Here is an 8,919-nt window from a genome sequence, read left to right as displayed (position 1 = left end):
GCAGAGGTAGCCTAGATGAGGAATACATAGAATGTTTTGGGGATAATTTCTTGGAACAATACATTCTGGAGCCAACCAGAGAGCAGGCTATACTAGACCTGGCATTGTGCAACGAGATAGGATTAATTAATGACCTCATAGTTAAGGTGCCCCTAGGTAGTAGCGATTATAATATGATTGAATTTTACATTCAGTTTGAGGGAGAGGAGAGTGGGTCCCAGACTAGTATTTTAAATTTAAATAAGGGCAATTATAAGGTCATGAAAGCAGAGCTAGCTGAAGTGAACTGGCAAATTAGGTTAAGGGATAAGTCAATAGAGATGCAGTGGCAGACATTTAAGGGGATATTTCAGAATACACAGAATAGATACATTTCAACGAGAAAGAAAAGTTCCAAAGGTGGGACTCACCATCCATGGTTCACGAAAACAGTTAAAGATACTATCAAACTTAAAGAAAAAGCCTATAATTGTGCAAAGGTGGGAGGCAGGTCAGAAGATTGGACAGAATATAAAAAAAACAGCAAAGGATGACTAAAAGATTGATAAGGAAGGTAAAATTAGAGTATGAGAGAAAGCTCGCAAGAAATTTCAAGACAACTAGTAAGACTTTCGATAGATATTTTAAAAAGAAAAGAGTTAACAAAGTGACTGTTGGTCCAATAGAAAGTGTGTCTGGGGAATTAATAATGGATAATTAAGAGATGGCAGATGAATTAAACAGATACTTTGCATCGGTCTTCACTATTGAGTATACAAATAACATCCCAGTATTAGCCGTATATCAGGAAATTGAAGGGATGGAGGAACTCAAGAAAATTACAATCACCAGGGAAGTGGTACTAAACAAATTGTTGGAGCTGCGGGTTGACAAGTCGCCAGGTCCTGAATTGGCTAGTGAGATAGTTGATGCGCTGGTTTTAATATTCCAAAATTCCCTAGATTCGAGAAGGTTCCGTTAGATTGGAAAAGAGTGAATGTAATTCATTTATTCAAAAAGGGAGGGAGACAGAAAGCAGGAAACGACAGGCCAGTTAGCTTAACATTTGTCTGAGGGAAAATGTTTGGAGCTATTACAGAGGATGTTATAGCAGGGCATTTAGAAAAAATTAAGGTAATCAGGCAGAGTCAACATGGTTTTTTGAAAGGGAAATCATGTTTAACCAATTTATTGGAGTTCTTTGAGGGAGTTACATGTGCTGTGGATAAAGGGGAACCAGTGGATGTATTGTATTTCGATTTCCAGAAGGATAAGGTGCCATATCAAAGGTTATTGCAGAAAATAAAAGCTCATGGTGTCGGGGGTAACATATTGGCATGGATAGAAGATTGGCTAGCTGACAGGAAACAGAGAGTCAGCATAAATGGGTCATTTTCTGGTTGGCAAGAAGTAACGAGTGGTGTGCCACAGGGATCTGTGCTGGGGCCTCAACTTTTTACAATTTATATAAATGACTTAGATGAAGGGACCGAAGGTATTGTTGCTAAATTTGCTGATCACAAAGATAGGTAGGAAAGTAGGTTGTGAAGAGGACATAAGGGGGCTACAAAGGGATATAGATAGGTTAAGTGATTGGGCAAAGACCTGGCAAATGGAGTATAATGTGGGAAAGTCGGAAATTGTCCACTATGGCAGGAAGAATAAAAAAGCATATTATCTAAATGGTGAGAGATTGCAGAGCTCTGAGATGCAGAGGGATCTGGGTGTCCGAGGGCATGAATTGCAAAAGGTTAGTATGCAGGTCCAGCACGTAATTAGGAAAGCTAATAGAATGTTATCATTTATCACCATGGGAATTGAATACAATAGTAGGGAGGTTATGCTTCAGCTATACAGGACATTGGTGAGACCTCTTCTGCAGTACTGAGTACTGTACTGGTCTCCTTATTTGCGGAAGGATGTAAATGCATTGGAGGTAGTACAGAGAAAGTTTACGAGACTAATACATGGAATGGGTGGGCTGTCTTACGAGGAAAGATTGGACAAGCTAGGCTTGTCTCCGCCAGAGTTTAGAAGAGAAAGAGGCGACATGATTTGTTATTTAATTTATTAATTAACAAATTAGCTATCCTCCAGTCTTCCGGTACCTCACCCGTGGCTAACGATGATACAAAAATCTCTGCCAGCGCCCCAGCAATCTCCTCCCTTGCTTCCCATAGCATCCTAGGATACATCTGATCAGGCCCTGGGGATTTATCCACCTTAATGCGCTTCAAAACCTCCAACACCTCCTCCTTTGTAATGTTGATATGCTGCAGGATATCGCTGTTCCCTCCCTTGAACTCACTAGCTTCCATGACCTTCTCCACGGTAAATACAAACGAGAAATATTCATTTAAGACCTCGCCCATTTCGCGTGGCTTCACACATAGATTGCCACACTGATCCTTAAGGGGACCTACTCTCTCCCTAGCTACCCTTTTACTCTTAATACACTTATAGAATCTTTTAGGATTCTCCTTTATCTTATCTGCCAGGGAAATCTCATGGCCCCTTTTCGCCCTCCTAATTTCCTTCTTAAGTATACTCCTATATCCCCTATACTTCTCGAGGGACTCGCTCGATCCCAGCTGCCTATACCTGACGTATGCCTCCTTCTTTGTCCTGACCAGACCCTCAATATCCCTCGTCAACCAAGGTTCCCTAAACTTGCCAGCCTTGCCCTTCCATCTAACAGGAACATGCTGGCCCTGAACTCTTCCTATCTCACTTTTAAAAGCCTCCCACTTGCCAGACGTCCCTTTACCTGTAAACAGCCTCTCCCATTCAACTTTTGAGAGTTCCTGTCTGATGCCATGGAAATTAGCCTTCCCCCAATTTAGGATTTCAACCTGAGGACCAGTCCTATTCTTTTTCATAACTATCTTGAAGCTAATAGAGTTATGGTCACTGGTCCCAAAGTGCTCCCCCACTGCCATATCAACCACCTGCCCATTCTCATTTCCTAAGAGGAGATCGAGTGTAGCCCCTTCTCTAGTCGGGCCATCCACGTACTGCTTCAGAAAACTATCCTGGACTCACTTAACAAATTCTTCCCCATCTGATCCCTTAGCACTAAGGCAGTCCCAGTCAATATTAGGGAAGTTAAAATCACCTACTATTACAACCCTATAATTCCTATACCTATCTGTGATTTCCCTACATATATGCTCCTCCACTTCCCTCTGACTATTGGGGGGCCTATAGTATAATCCCATCAAAGGGATCACCCTTTTATTATTTCTAAGTTCTACCAGTATGGCCTCACTGGACATTCACCCCGGGATATCCTCTCTAAGTACTGCCGTGATGTCCTCCCTAATCAATAGTGCAACTCCCCCTCCTCTCTTACCTCCACCTCTGTCACGCCGGAAGGATTGGTACCGCGGAACATTGAGCTGCCAGTCCTGCCCATCCCTCAACCACATTTCCGTAATAGCTACAATACCACAATCCCATGTACCGATCCATGCTCTGAGTTCATCTGCCTTACCTGTAAGGATACTTGCATTAAAGTAAATGCAGTTTAGCCCACCACACCTTCCACGCTCCCTGTCCTGCCCCTGCCTGGCCTGCCTACTGGACTTGCTTGCTTTAACCTCTCCATTTGCCTCAACTATCTCATCGGAGAGACTACTACTTTGGGTCCCACCCCCGCTGCAAGACTAGTTTAAACCCTCCAGTGTATTACTATAAAATCTCCCTACAAGGATATTGGTCCCCTTCCAGTTCAGATGCAACCCGTCCCTCTTGTACAGGTCACCTCTGCACCAGAAGAGATCCCAATGATCCAAGTACCTGAAGCCCTCCCGCCTTCGCCAGTCTTCAGCAATGCATTCATTTGCCTAATCCTCCTATTCCTACCCGCACTAGCACGTGTCACAGGGAGTAATCCTGAGATTACAACCCTAGAGGTCCTGCTCTTTAACCTTCTGCCTAACTCCCTATATTCACTTTGCAGAACCTCATCTCTCTTCCTGCCTATGTCGTTCGTACCAATATGGACCACGATCTCTGGCTGCACACCCTCCCCTTTCAGAATTTCCGGCAGCTGCTCCGAAACATCCTTGACCCTAGTATTAGGGAGGCAACATACCATCCTGGAGTCTCGTTTGCGGCCACAGAAACGCCTATCTGCACCCCTTATGATAGAATCCCCTATCACAATAGCTCTTCCACCCCTTTTCCTCCCCTGCTGTGCAGCAGAGCCCTCCGTGGTGCCACGGACCGCGCTGTTGCTCTTTTCCCCTGGGAGGTCTTCCCCCCAACAGTAACCAAAGCGGTGTATCTGTTTGAGAGGGGGATGGCCACAGGGGACTCCTGCACTACCTGCCTGCTCCTACTATTCCATCTGGTGGTCACCCATCCCTTTTCTGCCTGTGCATCCATTACCTGCAGTGCGACCACCTCACTAAACATGCTATCCATGACGCCCTCAGCTTCGTGGACGCTCCACAGTGAAACCACCCGCAGGTCCAGCTCCATAATGCGAGTAGCCAGTAGCTGCAGCTGGATACACTTCCTGCACACATGGTCATCATGGAGACTGGGAGGGTTCCTGAATCCCCACATAGCGCAGGAGGAGCATATCACGGGGCTGAGCTCTCCTGCCATGACTTACCCTTAGATTAATTAGTTACTCCCTTAATTAAAAAATACTAATGACACTAGGGGCATTGTTCTACCCACTACAATCTAAAGTCCTTCATAAGCTACACTGAATAAAAAAAACACTTTAGTAGTACTCATCTTATCAGCAGAGGTTTTTTTTTCAAGTAAAAAAACTTTGCCCTTTTCTTTAAGATATTTAAATACACTAACAGCAGTGACTCACCAACCAATCACCTTGCAGCTCTCCTCTGACATCACAGTTGGCTTCTTTTTTTTTCAAAACTCCAGCACACTGGAAGATCTCCACTCCACTCCTGGAAGGTAAGAGACTGGGCCTCGATCCTCGGATTGGATTTATAGGCTCCGCTCTCAACGTTCTCCTCATATCGGTCCATATAGGTCTGCTCCGCTCCGCTCCTCTCCGCTCCCGGAAGGTAATTCACCAGCTTTTGCAGAAAAGTCGGTCTTAAGCTGTTGCAGTACCTGTTAGAAAGATAGTCTAAGCTATTCTGAAGTCATCTTCCAGTGTCATCTACATGGAAGCAGGATTTTAAAGGATAAGATGTAGTTTTTAAAAGTCACTTCAATCTTGCTCAAGAGTCTTTTCAAAGAAGCCAAGTAAATCTTGATAAAAAGTCATATACATTTAGAGATCTTTTAAAAGCACTTCAATCTTGTTAATAAAAAGTCAGATGTAAATTTAAGAACTCTGATCAGGCTATGCTAAAAAGTTACATACAATTAAGAAACAAAATACAACATTTAAAAGCTCTGAACTCCCTCTGAAAGTTGACCACTGCTGCTGCCGGTGTCTTCCTGGAATAGTGGAGCTGTTGTGTCAACAGAAAAGTCCTTCCCGAGCAGCCCTGAGCCTGTTGGTACCGGCTTTAATCCAACCCAGGTAAAAATCAGGGTACATTGTGAGCAATGAGCCCAAATTGCTGAACTACAGGTCCCTGTCACTTTAAAGAGTGGGCTGGTGCGATTATGATCAGAGGCTCCTTCTAAGCACATTTCTCACCACCACAACTTCCAGATGCTGGTGTTAGTGTGTGCATGTACCGGCAGTTGCAGTGCTGTTCAGACCCTCAATAGCAGTGAAAGTCTCAGAGTTCACCACTATTGGGGCTGTAAAATCCAGGCCGATATCTCACAGTCCTGTTAGATTTGCTCTCCCTCTGTACAAAATCAAACTCCACACATTGTCTTTCACTCACTCCTGTTTCCAGCCCTGATAGTGCAGAAATCCCCTCTCAAAGGTACACAATCCAGTTGATTTCTGATCAAATACCTCCTTCCTCATTCAATAGAGGAAACAGAGACATGAACAGGAGTCAGGTGCAAGAAAGTTTCACCAACAGAGCAAAGAAAGGCACCAACAAAAGTCACACCTACTTTCCAAATCATTTCACTGGAATATTCTTTCACTTGTTTTGTCGGATGACTGCAATAAATCTGAAAATGAGCACCATGAGGTTTGTGTTCACTAGTCACTTGTTCTCCTGTGTTTGTCTGTCAGGTTTGTAATTCAGTTTGTATTGGATATTGAAGAGAATCTCTTTTCAAGATGATTGCACATCGTACTGTGTTTAAAGCAACCAACTTGGAAAATGGCAGAAAATGAATGTTTCAATACCAGTGTGACCAGATTCTTCCAATGCTTTTCAACAGCTAGATTGATGATGCTTGTAATCTGTATCCTGTGGAGAATGGGAGAGGAGAATAAAAACATGGTGCATGAACAGGACAGACTGTGTAAAATGGGAGCACAGAAATACTGGCACCTCATTGAAAGTTAATGAGATTTATTCAAAGTCAGACACCTGTCCACAATGAACAAGTGAATACATTAATTGTCCACTTTCAATCTAAATGGGACTGAGGTTCCAACAGAGAAGTTTTCTGGAAAATACCTGCTGCAGTTTTAAAATTGATGAACTGGAACATCTTATACTAACTTTCAAATAACTGGAGTGATTGTATAGTTCTCATAGTGGAGAGAAGGAGTTGTTTATAAATATAAGCAGAAAAACACATTTGTGGATTGGTGAATGAACTTTAACTTTCTGAAATGTATTTGTCCATTGGTTGCAGGTCACTGGAAATTCTTTTTTACATTTCAATTGAAGCAGCAGCAGTTAACAGCAAAATGTCTGATTAATCAGAATAGTGGGTCTGGGAAACACTTAAACAGCCGAGACCCTGTAAAACAGAACTCCAAGTAATAGTTTAAATAAGGCACTGAACTGACAGAGCGGTAAAGGCCTGCTCAGGTCAGGAACCTGACAGAACCACATTGGACCCGAGCCCGACCCGGCCCGAGTATCTCCATTTATTCCCACGCCCAAACTAACCCGAGCCTTACCCAACCACTGGAATGTTCACTTTATCTACCTCCCGATTCCGAATCTACAGGAAGCTGCAGCATGAGCGCAATGACGTCATAGAGATGCTCACTTGCTCACTGAGCAGACTCAGAGTTTCCCTCCTTGATGACCCGGACTCCCAGCTTAGGTTGGCTTTTCAACTTTTGACACTTATTAAACTCAACTTCCCAGCAGAGTTAAATGTAATACTTACTGTGTATGTCCGACACGGACTCAGCCCGACCTGGACCCAGCCCGACCCGAACCTGGCCCAACCTGACCCGAGCCCGAAAGCCAGACCCGGAAGAGCGACCCAACACGACCCGGACCCGACACAGGTCGTCGGGTCCCGTTGGGTTCAGGTCGGGTGGCAGGCCTTTACAGAGCGGAGGTCAGATGAGGATTGAATTAATTTCAATCACTGAATCTAAACAGGAAGTAAATCTGCCAGGAATGGAAGGCTTTGCTTTATCTGTGAGCTTGTGGCGCAACGGTAGCGCGTCTGATTCCAGATCAGAAGGTTGTGTGTTCAAATCACATCAGGCTCAGTTATATTTTACAGCAGTTCAAGTTCCTGGATTTTATATCAGAAGAGAGTTCGTTCTCTTGGAATGTTCGTGCATGGTAGAATTTCAAGATCAACTTTAATAGATTAAAGTCCTGATTTCTGGTTCCGTTCCATTTCCATGCTCAGTTCTTATTTCACACTGTTTTATATCAGAACAATGTTTCAGGGATGTGATGTGTCCATTGTTTGTACAATCGCTCTGTCACCCAGTGTGAGAAATAAAACACAAACCGCACAGCGTGCGGCTCAAACCCATACCTGGCTCTGTCTATCGGCCACTTAGTTCAGTTGGTTAGGACGCAGTGTTGATAACAACAAGGCTGTGGATTTGATCCCCATGTGCGCTGTCACATGGTCAGTCATTAATTTGACACATTTTTGTAACACTTAAAATCCAACTTTTAGATGCAAACAAGTTTACATCAAATGTCAAAGGGAATTTATTTTGAATAACATCCATTGCATCTTTGTCACTGGTCTGGAGTAACACAGAATTCTTTCCAATTATCTTCCGTTTGCTGATAAACGTTGAACTCGTGGCCTGTTCTCGTTAATGGTCACGAGCAGCAAAAACAGACAGAGCGAGTCTGACCGCCCAGAGATGTGGAAAAGGCTTCAGTTTGGGACATATGCAGCAAATCAAATGTTCACCCTGCCCCGAGAGAGTCAAAAACTGAGGAAAAGGACACAAGGAGATAGAGAATAAGCTACAGCAGACAATGTAAATATTTCCCATCCTTGATATCTCTCTATTCCAATCCAACCTTCAGAGTTGGGTAAATAATTTCAGTGTAAATTGTGCAGCTCAAGAGTCAAAACCAAAGGGCGATGCAGAATAAAGGAGAACTGCCAAAACCCCAGATTGAACCAGGGATCTTCAGTCCAACACACTCCCAACTGAGCTATTTCAGTCTCACAGGCTTGGGATGATAAGTGGCAAGTAACATTCGCACCACACAAGTGCCAGGCAATGACCATCTCCAACAAGAGAGAATCTAACTATCTCCCCTTGACATTCAATACCATTACAATCACTGGATCCCCCACCATCAACATCATGGAGGTTACCATTGGTAGCCATACAAATAACGTGACTAGAAGAGCAGGTCAGAGGCTTGGAATCCTGAGATGAGTAATTACAGTGCAGCTGTTGGCTCCACCCCAGGGGCTGAATTTGTTCTGTAAACCATGAAGCAGCTTCCTCTCAAATCCCAGGTTTATCAATAAATCCTCTTACAAAAGCCCCAAAGTGTGATATATTCCTCTCACTCATCCATGACTCCTGACTCCCCAAAGCCTGTCCACCATCTGCAATTCACAAGTCAAGAGTGTGATGGAATACTCTCCACTTGCCTGGATGGGTGCAATTCCAACTCAAGAATCTCAACACCGTCC

At 43.8% G+C, this 8,919-nt stretch overlaps 1 non-coding gene across 1 annotated transcript; it reads left to right on the top strand.

Annotated features, from left to right (window-relative positions):
* The first annotated feature begins 7,432 nt into the window (after positions 1-7,432).
* On the top strand, positions 7,433-7,504 carry trnaw-cca (transfer RNA tryptophan (anticodon CCA)). The gene has a single exon. It is a non-coding gene; the product is annotated as a tRNA-Trp (tRNA).
* Positions 7,505-8,919: the final 1,415 nt, after the last annotated feature.

Source organism: Heterodontus francisci, chromosome 35 (genome assembly GCF_036365525.1).
Source record: "Heterodontus francisci isolate sHetFra1 chromosome 35, sHetFra1.hap1, whole genome shotgun sequence".
Lineage (NCBI taxonomy): Eukaryota > Metazoa > Chordata > Chondrichthyes > Heterodontiformes > Heterodontidae > Heterodontus > Heterodontus francisci.
Note: the sequence above shows the minus strand (reverse complement) of the source record. Positions and strands in the feature narration are given on the sequence as shown.